Raw genomic sequence first — 11,329 nt, forward strand, 5'->3', positions numbered from 1 at the left:
ACCAGGATGGCCGAGCGGTTAAGGCTTCGGACTCAAGATCCGACGGGCGGTGGCCCTCGTGGGTTCGGATCCCATTCCTGGTATAAGCTTCTTGGACAAATATAAAAAATAAAAAAAACACAACACAGGAAATTTTTGGCGGCGGCAAGGCAACGGCGGCAACGGCAGCGATCGTAAGGTCGACAGATACTTAGGTCCGAGCGCAGCGCGGGCAGTAGCTGGGGGCGCACTCGCCACACACGTGTACGAGGCACCCTCGGTACACGTTCGTCGTTTTAGTGTCCTTGCTCCTGGGGCATATTCGGCACCACTTCCTCTTCGCGGGTACAGCAGCGGGTTCTCTTCCTCCTCCTCCTCCCCCCCTCTCTCCCCTCTCCTCTCCCCTCTCTTCTCCCCTCTCCCGAGATGTCCCCGATGACGCCAGGTCATCCCCCCCCCTCCCCCTCCCCCTCCCTTCCTCCTCCCTCCCGCGTATACGAGGCGCGACGAGCGCGCTCCCCAGCTGCTCCATGAACAGCCTGCGTCTGTGGCGTTTGCCGACCATCCACATCAGGTTCAGCTCCCGCCACAGGACGAAAGCATTGTACGCGGACACGTCGATCATGTTGTGGAACAGGACGAGGGCCCACCGGCAGGTTTTCCTCCTGCAGCTGTAGGTACCTGTCACCTTGTCCAGGTTGTCCACGCCTCCCTTGGTGCGATTGTAATGCAGCACGGCCGCCGGTTTGCTCGGAGGAGGAGGCTCGCCGCCGCCGCGATTGCCGTCTCCGTAGGTGGCGCCGCACCGTGGTGAGGATCTGCAAGTTCTTGCTCTTCTTCGCCAGGTAGGAGACCAAGGCAACCGAGGGGACTCCGTTCGTTGCCGTAGCCGTTGGAAGAGGTCCCCGGCGCGGTCTCGCCCAACGTGAACACGAGACGGAAGACGCGATCGCCCTGCGCTTCGTGTCGACCAGTTCCCGCGGGAACTCGCTCCTGTTGGCGCGCAGCGTCCCCAGCAGGGTGAGGCCGTCCCTCTCGAAGAATAGCCTGCGGGCGAGCTCGTACGAGGTGAAGAAGTTGTCGCACGTGACGTTGCGCCCCCCCCGGCCCCCCTTCCCAGTCCCTCGGTGAGATCGAGCACGACCCGCGTGGCCAGGTTCTTCTCCGGAGGCGCGCGCTTATCGGATTTCCCGGTGTAGACCTGCATCTTCCAGGCGTAACTGGACAGCGAGTCGCACGCGACCCACAGCTTGATTCCGTACTTCGCCGGCTTTGAGGGAAGGGGCAGCGACCTGTCAAAGAAGAAAGAAGAACGAAGAAAGAAGAAGAAAGAAGAAGGAAGAAGGAAGAAGAAGAAGAAGAAGAAGAAGAAGAAGAAGAAGAAGAAGAAGAAGAAGAAGAAGAAGAAGAAGAAGAAGAAGAAGAAGAAGAAGAAGAAGAAGAAGAAGAAGAAGAAGAAGAAGAAGAAGGGGAAAAAAAATAAAAAAAAATAATGAAGGAAAAACAAGAACACAAGAACAACAAATATTATTTAATTTGAATTTACTTTTCATGATTTATTAATTTATTAATTTATTAATTTATTAATTTATTAATTTATTAATTTATTAATTTATTGATTTATTGATTTATTGATTATTATTATTTTCTCTTTTTTTTTCTCCATTTGTTTAAATAAAAAAAAATCACCTCTAAACGAAACCAGCCTCTCGTCTACGGTGACCTTGGATCCCGGATTGTACATGAGCGGCAGTCGCTTGCACCACAAGTCCCACAGCTCCCTGATGGGCGCCAACTTGTCTACTCCTACTTCTCCTCCTCCTCGCCTTGCCTCTCAAGCGACGGCTTGGAGGTCCACGAGATTTCCCCGCGTTTAGAGAGCATAAGGTGTTCGTCGTCGCCGCCGCCGCCGCCGCCTTCTTCTTCTTCTTCTTCTTCTTCTTCTTCTTCTTCTTCTTCTTCTTCTTCTTCTTCTTCTTCTTCTTCTTCTTCTTCTTCTTCTTCTTCTTCTTCTTCTTCTTCTTCTTCTTCCCCTCGCAAGTTCTGATTGATTGGTTTCAACAAAGATTACTGTCAGAGGATTATAGTGGTCATTTCTTTGTTTCATTTCTTGCTTATAATAAGTCCTATAAAAGTCCTGTCTCTCCAAGTCAAAGGATTCCTTCAACACATCAATGCTTTTCATTTGAGTTTCTTTTGCAATGCGGTGAAACGTTTACGCCTTTTGTAATCCAGGCGTTGAATCATAAGCTTGGTCATAAGAAAACCAGCTCCAGATTTTAACAGCTTTGTTTAGTTTGTATGCTTTGGTTGGCTCCTTTCAGGGGGTAAGCACAGATTTTACCCAAAGATTCTTCATGTTTCTGCACTTTTTCAAAAGAGTAACGCTACTCTCGGGGCACTCAAGGTTCCACTGAGATTTGAACTCGGATCGCTGGATTCAAAGTGTGCTAACCATTACACCATGGAACCGCAAAATGCTCCCTGGACGGATAACGGTGATCCAAAGCTACAAGTCTTTACATCAATCATCCCTTGCCAAAAAAATGAGAAACAAGGAGTGCAAACAGTGCAAACAATCTTGATGTGCAGCAATACTTTTCCCTCTCTTAATGCAAAGTGTAGCAGCAGTAAACTTGAGGGAGAAAGGTATGGGTTTGAGGGCTCTTCTTGTGGGCTTTACTCTCCTTGTAAATATTTTTCATAGACAAAAGAGTAGGCATTTCCTGTTTACTAAACAGGCCCTTTGACCAAGGAAGCCCCAGCGCCGTAATGATTTCCTGGTTTCCTTACATAATTACATACAGTGGTTACTTCTGGGATTGTATTTCTTGCTTGCTCTGGCAAGGTGAGCAGTCGTCCCTGGGTGGGCTCGAACCACCAACTTTTCGCCTACCAGCAGAACGCGCTAGCCGATTGCGCCACAGAGGCGAGAATCTTGACATACCCATAAAAGGTTTAACCCTCTAATTGCAATTAAAAATGAAGAAAAACTCTGGATTCAGAGCGCTAGCCGCTATACCGTTGAACCACACCTTTCTACAGGATGTCCTGTTTTGAAAATAAGTATGACATTTGATCATTGGGCTATATCAAAGAGAGCAGCATTGAAGTAGGCAAACTTCTGCTTCATAGTTTCATTGTGTGGTGGTCATCACATCTGCCCTACACGCAGAAGGTCTTGGGTACAACATTCAGCGAAACCAAACATGTTACCAAACATGTTCATGCTAACAATGTTCCAATGAAAGCTTGCTGTTTATGTTTTATAGATCCTTTCCATGCCATTTATGTCCTGATCTCGCAAAATATCCAATAGACCCAGCATTCCTATTCATTGTATTTTTGAGCAAAGACTAACATTCAGGTACACATGCCGAAACCCGGGATTGAACCAGGGACCTTTAGATCTTCAGTCTAACGCTCTCCCAACTATTTCGGCTACTTTTTCAAAAATTTAGGCAAGGGAGCGAAACGTGTGGCATAACGTAGCGAGAAAATGAACTAGTTCTGTGTGTCCTTTTTTCTTTTCTTTTGATTAAAAATAAAAACAATACAGGACACGACCAGGGAGCAAAAATCGAAATAAAAAGAACATAAATAGCACTAAACATAAAATAAAAACAAAATCACATTTAAATGAAAATAGGGGTCCTACTTGGTCCAAAGTCGATCAAATTAGTGCTTATCCAAATTAAGCCTGAATGTCACTGTTTTCCATTCATCCAATGTCTAATGTCTGTTACTATGTCAGTCAAGTCTTTGATCGTTGGCGTGGTTGGTGTCGAGCATTTCTTTGTGATGGCCTTTTTCTCTACAGCCAAAAGTATGTTCCAAGGGTATCCATTTATTGTGTCCATGGCAGGAGTGTTGAGGCCCAAGTACATAGTTTTAAATTTGAGTGGGATGGAAAAGTCAAAAACAGTCTGCAGTGCCCTTTGAATTTCAGTCCATTATTTTTGAGCAACAGCACAGCCCCAAAACACCTGATAGTGGTTTGCCTGCTGGGTTCTCCAGCAGTTAGCATTTCCTTGTGAATAATGGACACTTTGACATGGTGTGGTGAAAAAAACATATTTTTCCCCTTCAGGCATGTGATTTTGTGGTCTTCCTCAGGGCTGTTCCTACATTTCCACACTCTTGGTCAGACAAAACCAGGTTAACTTCTCGTTCCCATTGGTTTAGAATATACTCAGCAGAACGTTGTCCAGATTACCAATGCATTGAGATCATTTAGAAATGATTCCCCTCGCAAGTTCTGATTGATTGGTTTCAACAAAGATTACTGTCAGAGGATTATAGTGGTCATTTCTTTGTTTCATTTCTTGCTTATAATAAGTCCTATAAAAGTCCTGTCTCTCCAAGTCAAAGGATTCCTTCAACACATCAATGCTTTTCATTTGATTTTCTTTTGCAATGCGGTGAAACGTTTACGCCTTTTGTAATCCAGGCGTTGAATCATAAGCTTGGTCATAAGAAAACCAGCTCCAGATTTTAACAGCTTTGTTTAGTTTGTATGCTTTGGTTGGCTCCTTTCAGGGGGTAAGCACAGATTTTACCCAAAGATTCTTCATGTTTCTGCACTTTTTCAAAAGAGTAACGCTACTCTCGGGGCACTCAAGGTTCCACTGAGATTTGAACTCGGATCGCTGGATTCAAAGTGCGCAAACCATTACACCATTGAACCGCAGAATGCTCCCTAGACGGATAACGGTGATCCAAAGCTACAAGTCTTAACATCAATCATCCCTTGCCACAAAAATGGGAAACAAGGATTGCAAACAGTGCAAACAATCTTGAAAAAAGCGAGCCAGCAACTTTCGAAAGTTCAGCCCCTGTCCAATCAACTGTGTTTAATGGAGAGCGAGGGCATCAATCGTTCTACCTTTGAGCTAAATCCCCTGTACCAATGTAGCTATAAAAAAACTGGAAGTCTCTCAATCAATCGACTCTCGCCAATTTATTGCGCACTCAATATACTGCAGTTGATCTGGATGTTGAGGAAAAATTGCAAGATAATGTTATTTGACATAATGCCGATGTATTTGCTTACTTTTTCAAGCACACTTGGCAATTGAACCTCGTTCAGCAGTGCCTTTCATCAGATAGTAAAGCGAGCAGACTTTCCATTGTAAAAAACAACCATGTACTCTCACCATTAGCGACCTTTGAATCCCCTTGCAAATTATGCCTAGAAGTCCAATGCGCTATCCATTGCGCCACAGAGCCCATACATCCTTCCATGATGCTCATTTCCACAAACGCAAAACACGGTATTCATCCAAAATGGGTCTACATCAGTCATTCCTTGCCAACAAACTGAGAATCAAAAAGTGAAAAGAGTGCAGTTAATCTGTGTGTGCAGGGATACTTTTCCATCTCTTATTCCAATTTGTAACAGCAGCGCATTTTCTGTCGTTGTAAATAATTTGCATGCTTGAATGGACAACTGAGTAGTAGTAGGTTTGAGATGGGCCGGTATTTATTTAGCACTGTGGCATCAAGACTGCTCTTCTTTAAGAGAGGCTTAATGACTGCAGTTTTAAGGCTCTTGGGAAAATTCCAGATCCAAGCAACATGTTGACTTTTTCATTGATTGGAGCCAACAGACTGCTCACCATAGACTTTAAAAATCTAGTAGGCAATGCATAAAGGCAGCATGTAGTGGAACTCAGACTTGTGGTGATCTCTTGGAAAGTTTTGTCAGCCACAAATGCAAAATGGGTTAACTCCAGTTGTCTAGTTGGCTGCGTGCTTGTTATCTGCAAATAATGGTATTATTAATGTTCTGAAATGAGTCTTGCAAAGAACACTGCAAACTCATTGCACCTGGAGAAATACAGAAACCATCAGACAAAGTAACATTTACCACACTGTAATTTGAAATATTAACCCGCTTTGTCATTAGCAGGTCCAGAGTGTGCCATTTGCCCTCTGTGGGGCCACTCAGGTGCTGAGTAAGACCAAAGCTTCTGATGACAGCGCCAAGCTCTTTAGAAGAAGACGAGGTTGAGCGGGGCGTGAAGGAAGGAAGGAACAGTCACTCACGTACGGGAAACTCCTACCAAGCAGTGGCCAGCCTATAGCACACTGGGATTCTGTGGTAATTGAACCAAGTTTAGCAGTTCCTTTCATCAGTTAATAACACAAGCAGGCTTTCCTATTTACCAATGTAGATAACAGGGGTTACAACAGTGACTCTGGTGGGTCTCGAACTCACAGCCTTTGAATGCCTTTGCAACTTTTGTCTGATTCCCCTTTTTCACAAAAGCAAAACAGTCATCCGAAAACAGTCTACATCAATCAATCCTTACCATCAAACTGAGAAACAAGGAGTGAAAAGAGTGCATTTACTCTGTTTATTCAGGGATACTTTTCAATCTCTAATTGCAAAATGTAAAAGAGCTCTTTCGGGTGATAAGTTTTTCTGTACATGTAAACAACTGATTTGCTTGAAAGGCTATCATGAAGGCACTGCTGGGATTTGAACCCAGGATGTCCTGTTTACTAGACAGCCACAGCGCCTCTTAAATGCTACTCCACCTGTTTCAGCTAGATATTCAGTGACCAATGTTACCTCGTAGATTTCGCCTTTTTGAGGTGCGTGCAATTTGTGGTGTGCTGCATGGTCTGGAGCTGGAGGTTTGGGAGTTTTTTGGAGTTTTTAATCGTTATTTTGATCATTTTCATTTACTTTTTTCAGTTTTTTTGTTTGTTCCCCTCCCAGTAAACTTACTGGGAGGTGGATTTTTTGTTTTTTTGTGAGCATGGCTCAAAGGACGGACAACACGGCATCGGACACTGGAATGGACACGACAAAGGCAAGACAAAGTTTGAAAGAATCAGTAAATAATAGAAAGAACAAAGAAAGAAGGATGACATTTATGAAAGAACTCACTGTGGTATTGGAACTAACGGAGGGAGCACAAATCACGCCACTAGCTTTTTTGAAATCAACTCAGGAGGTGTGCGGCTCCATAGTAGCGTGCAGACTCATCTCAAAGGACAAATATGAAGTAACCGTCAGTACCACCAAAGCGAAGGAGCGGCTCCTGGATGGGTACTGCATTGGAGGAGTCAGGGTTCACGCCCGTGACATCTCGGTTGATGAGCTGGTCATGTCCTTCATGGGGCTGCCGGCTTATATCGAGGACGAGGAGATCCTGGCCAAGCTCTACGCCTGGGGGGTCTCTGCGGTCTCCGAGGTGAGGAGGAGAATGTGGCCGGGGACGAACATGGCGGACGGCACCAGGTTTGTACGGGTAAGGTTCACGGACACGGTGCAGTCCTTACCGTATTCTGTCAGGTTTGACACCGCGGGGGGCCCCGAGTACTTCAGGGTAATACACGACAGGCAGGTGCGGGTGTGTAGGGGGTGTCTCCAGCCTGGCCATATTCTGAGGGAGTGCCCTGACTTTCTGTGCCGCAACTGCGGGAGCCAGGGGCATTACGCGCGCGAGTGTGTCGCGCAGTGGGCCCCGAAGTGCAGAGAGTGCCGCATGTTCCGCCACTTATGTCCGTGTGGTGCGGGTGACAGAGAGGAGGACAGAGGGGAGGACAGAGGGGAGGACAGGGAGGACGCCATTGGAGGAGAGAGCAGTGACGTGGCCCAGAACGTGCCAGCAACTGCTCTCTCCGAAGTAGAGGAGGTTTTGGAGGAGGAGGCTGTGGAGGAGTCAGGGGAGCCAGAGGTGTTCGGCTCCTCTTGCTCCTCTGACTCCTCAGACGAGGAGGCGCCCGTCGCACTGGAGATGGTGCTCGGCTCAGCGCTGGCGTCTGGGAAGGTGGGAGCAGGACAAACTGCTCCTCCTGACCAGAGGGAAGGGACTCGTGAGGGTCCAACTCCTAAGCCCGTGGAGGCAGAGGCTGAACCCGGGAGGAGGATGGGTGCGGGACAGGCCCCGCATCTTACCTCCAAAGGGGGGGACATCACCACAGGGCTGGGTGATGATCCCAAGCTCCAGTCGGACGGTGGTAAGAGGGGACAGGTGGAGAAGAAGGAAAAGAAAGGGACAAGACGCAGGAAGCAGATGGCAGGAGATGGAGAGGGCGCTGCTGCTCAGAGCGGCTCCACCTCCTCCGCCTCCTCCATTCCAGCCACATCAAAAGCGCCAGCAGAAAGCTCCATCAACCCACCATCCTCCACACGCAGCTCTGCCCCACGAGGTGAGCTTGAGACTGTTTTTAATGATGACTTCATGGATTTCTCCACCCGTGAAGTCAGAAAAAGAGTGTGGGAGTCAGATGCGACGGGCGCCAAAAAGAAGTCGAAATAAAAGATGGGTTGTATCCTCCAAAGTCTCCTCTTAATGGCGTTCTCCTTGTCCTCTTGGAACGCAGGCGGCCTGCGGAGCCCAGTGCGGATGCAGAGCGCGTTACACTTTTCCAAGTGGGACGTGCTCTGCATCCAAGAAACGCATTGGGATGTCAGCCACGCGCAACGAGTGCGGAACGTGGGAGTAGGCTCTGTATTTTGGGCCCTGGGCACGGCGTGCTCGCGCGATGTGGCCACGGTGGTGAGGCCTGGTGTCTTAGGCCAACCCACCCTGGTACACGCCGACCCAGAGGGCTCCTTCCTGGTCCTGGACTTCACGGACACAGTGAAGTTCAGACTAATTAATATCTACGCCCCGAACGATGATGGTCTGAGGAGGCAATTCTTCAAAAAAATATTTCGCTTTGCAAACGACAATACAATCATAATCGGTGACTTTAATACAACACTTTGCAAGACAGACATCGGCATTAACAACTCTTTTAAAAACAGCACTGCCAGGACAGCCCTGTTGGAAGAAGCCGCCAGCAGGAACCTGACGGAGGTGTGGCGGTTCGTCCACCCCTTCCTGAAGGATTTCTCCAGGTGGCAGGGCGTCCTGAAGCAGTCCCGCATTGACCTCTGTTTTGCCTCCTCAGACCTGGCACAGAGAGTCAGTGGTGCTTCCTACAAGTGGTCAGGCTTGAGTGATCACTCCACTTTAGATATTTATTTTGGGTTAGTTTCATCACCGAGGAATGGAGGACTGTGGGTCCTAAACAGCTCCATCCTCGGTGATGAAACTTTTTGTAGGAAAATGGACTTTTTGTTTGATGTATTTGACATGGAGCTGGAGCTGATCGACAGCGTGGTCGATTGGTGGCCGACGGCAAAAACACGCATTAAAAAGCTCTGTGTCAATTACAGCAAACACAAGGCGTGGCTGTCGACCAGGAGGGAGACCGCTCTCCGCCAGCGCCTGCAGGTCCTGGACCAGGGCGCAGCTTCCACCACTGGCCCTGTGGATCCAGAGTACCTGGTGGTGCGCGCTGAGCTGGAGCAGCTGGAGGTAAGTAGGTGTCAGGGTGCAATTTTGAGGGCAAAAGCCAGACACACAGTCGAAGGAGAACGCTCGACAGCGTTCTTCTTCGGCTGTGAGAAGGCTACACAGGGAAAGATGCACATAGATAAGTTGATAGAGAAGACAGGTAAGATTGTTTCCGAGGTAAGTGAGGTTTTAGAGACAGCGCAGGATTTCTATAGTAGGCTTTTTAGTTCAGACGGAGTGGCAGAGCAGGCTTTAGACCAGGCTGTAGGTGCTCTGGAGCGCAAACTGAGCAGGGAGGATAGGGAGCTGTGCGACGCGCCTCTGTCTCTCATGGAGATAGAGGCTGCAGTCAAGAGTTTAAATACAGGAAAAAGCCCCGGAGAGGACGGACTAACCTGTGAGTTTTTCAAGCGTTTCGCTTCCAGGTTAGCTCCGATCCTACTCCTATTATATCAGGATTTTGAGAGTGAGTGTAGAGTTGGCGATGGTTTTGCGATGAGTGTCGTCACTCTGCTTTTTAAGAAGGGCGACAGGAGCAGCCTCGCCAACTACAGGCCCATTAGCCTTTTGAACGTAGTCTATAAAATTTTAGCAAAGGTATTAGCAGGTAGGTTAAAGCGTGTGATTGGATCCATCATACACCCCTCGCAGGCCTACAGCGTCCCCGGGAGGGACATCTCAGACATAGTTTTGTCTCTGAGATATCTCCTTCGGCAGATGCACGCGACCGGTGGTATTCACGTTAGTGTAGACTTTAACAAGGCGTTCGACAGAGTTGAGCATTCGTTCCTCTGGACTGTATTAGGTAAGTTAGGTTTCGGCGAACGGTTTGTTAATTGGCTACAGCTCATCTATTCCTTTGCGGTCAGTAAGGTCAAAGTCAACGGGTTTCTAATTGACTCTTTCCCCTTAAAAAGATCAGTCAGGCAGGGCTGTCCCCTCTCGTCGCTCCTCTACAGCATCGCCGCTGAGCCTTTGGCGGCCATGTTGCGGGCGGACGCGGCGGTGAGGGGACTGACCACGCCTGCGGGTAGGGAAGTCAAAATTTTTCAGTACGCAGATGACACGAATCTGATCCTCCGAGACGTGGAGAGCCTGAACGCCTCTCTCCACGTGCTCAATGTTTATGGCCTCGCTTCAGGGGCCAAAATAAATTTCGATAAAACCACGGTTAAATTTTGCGGCAGCGTCACGCCTGTTCCTCTCCCTGTCCAGCTCCGGGAGGCCGGGGACTCCTACAAGGTCCTCGGCGTCCCCCTGGGCAGAGACGAGGAGGCGTGTCGTACTGCACTTTGGTCGCCTTTGTGCGAGAAAATTACAGCGCGCTTGAATTTTTGGAGACGTCGTAATCTGACATTAAAAGGTAAAGTCTTAGTTGTAAATTCTTTGTGCATGTCCATGTTGAACCATGCACTCTCCGTGTACGGCCTGCCGGGGGTCTATGCTAACAAATTAAGGTTAGTGATAAACCACTTTTTGTGGAATCGTGAGAGGGGCTTTATTGCACATAAGGTTATGATAGGTGAGTACGATCAGGGAGGTTTAAAGTTAGCAGATTTAGAGTTAAGGAAGAAGGCCTTCCGGCTGAAAACAATTCGGAAATTTCTAGACGTTGAGGTAGATGCTCCATGGAAGGATTATATAGGTGAGTTTGTTAATAGTCTAGGTAAGTTTGGTGTTTATAATTTGTGTTTGTTGCCCCCTGTTTCGGTCCTGGAAGGCCTCCCCCCCTTCGAGAGGGAACTCTTGGAGGCGTGGAGGACTTTCAGGCCCCTGACTGTGGCGGTTCCAGACAGCGGTGAGGGTCTCGCGCACATGCCCCTCCGTCATAACCCTGACTTGCTCTCCGCTCCCCCCGGGAAGCGTGAGTGCATGATCAGTGGGGCGATGGAGGAGGCTGGGCTGGAATATGTAGGTAAGGTATTTGACGTGAAAGGTAATTTTAGTGTAGATTATATAGGGAAGTGTTTTAGGTTAGCAGGTAAAGTGTTTAGGAAAAAGTATATTAGTGGTATGGTAAGTATTTTTAACAGGAATCTGGTCAGGCA

General features: G+C 47.9%; 1 non-coding gene across 1 annotated transcript; it reads left to right on the plus strand.

Annotated features, from left to right (window-relative positions):
• trnal-caa (transfer RNA leucine (anticodon CAA)) lies at window positions 1-83 on the plus strand. Its single transcript has one exon. It is a non-coding gene; the product is annotated as a tRNA-Leu (tRNA).
• Window positions 84-11,329: the final 11,246 nt, after the last annotated feature.

Source organism: Eucyclogobius newberryi, unplaced genomic scaffold (genome assembly GCF_026437365.1).
Source record: "Eucyclogobius newberryi isolate DKJ021-1_F unplaced genomic scaffold, fEucNew1.0.hap1 SCAF_83, whole genome shotgun sequence".
Classification (NCBI taxonomy): Eukaryota; Metazoa; Chordata; class Actinopteri; order Gobiiformes; family Gobiidae; genus Eucyclogobius; species Eucyclogobius newberryi.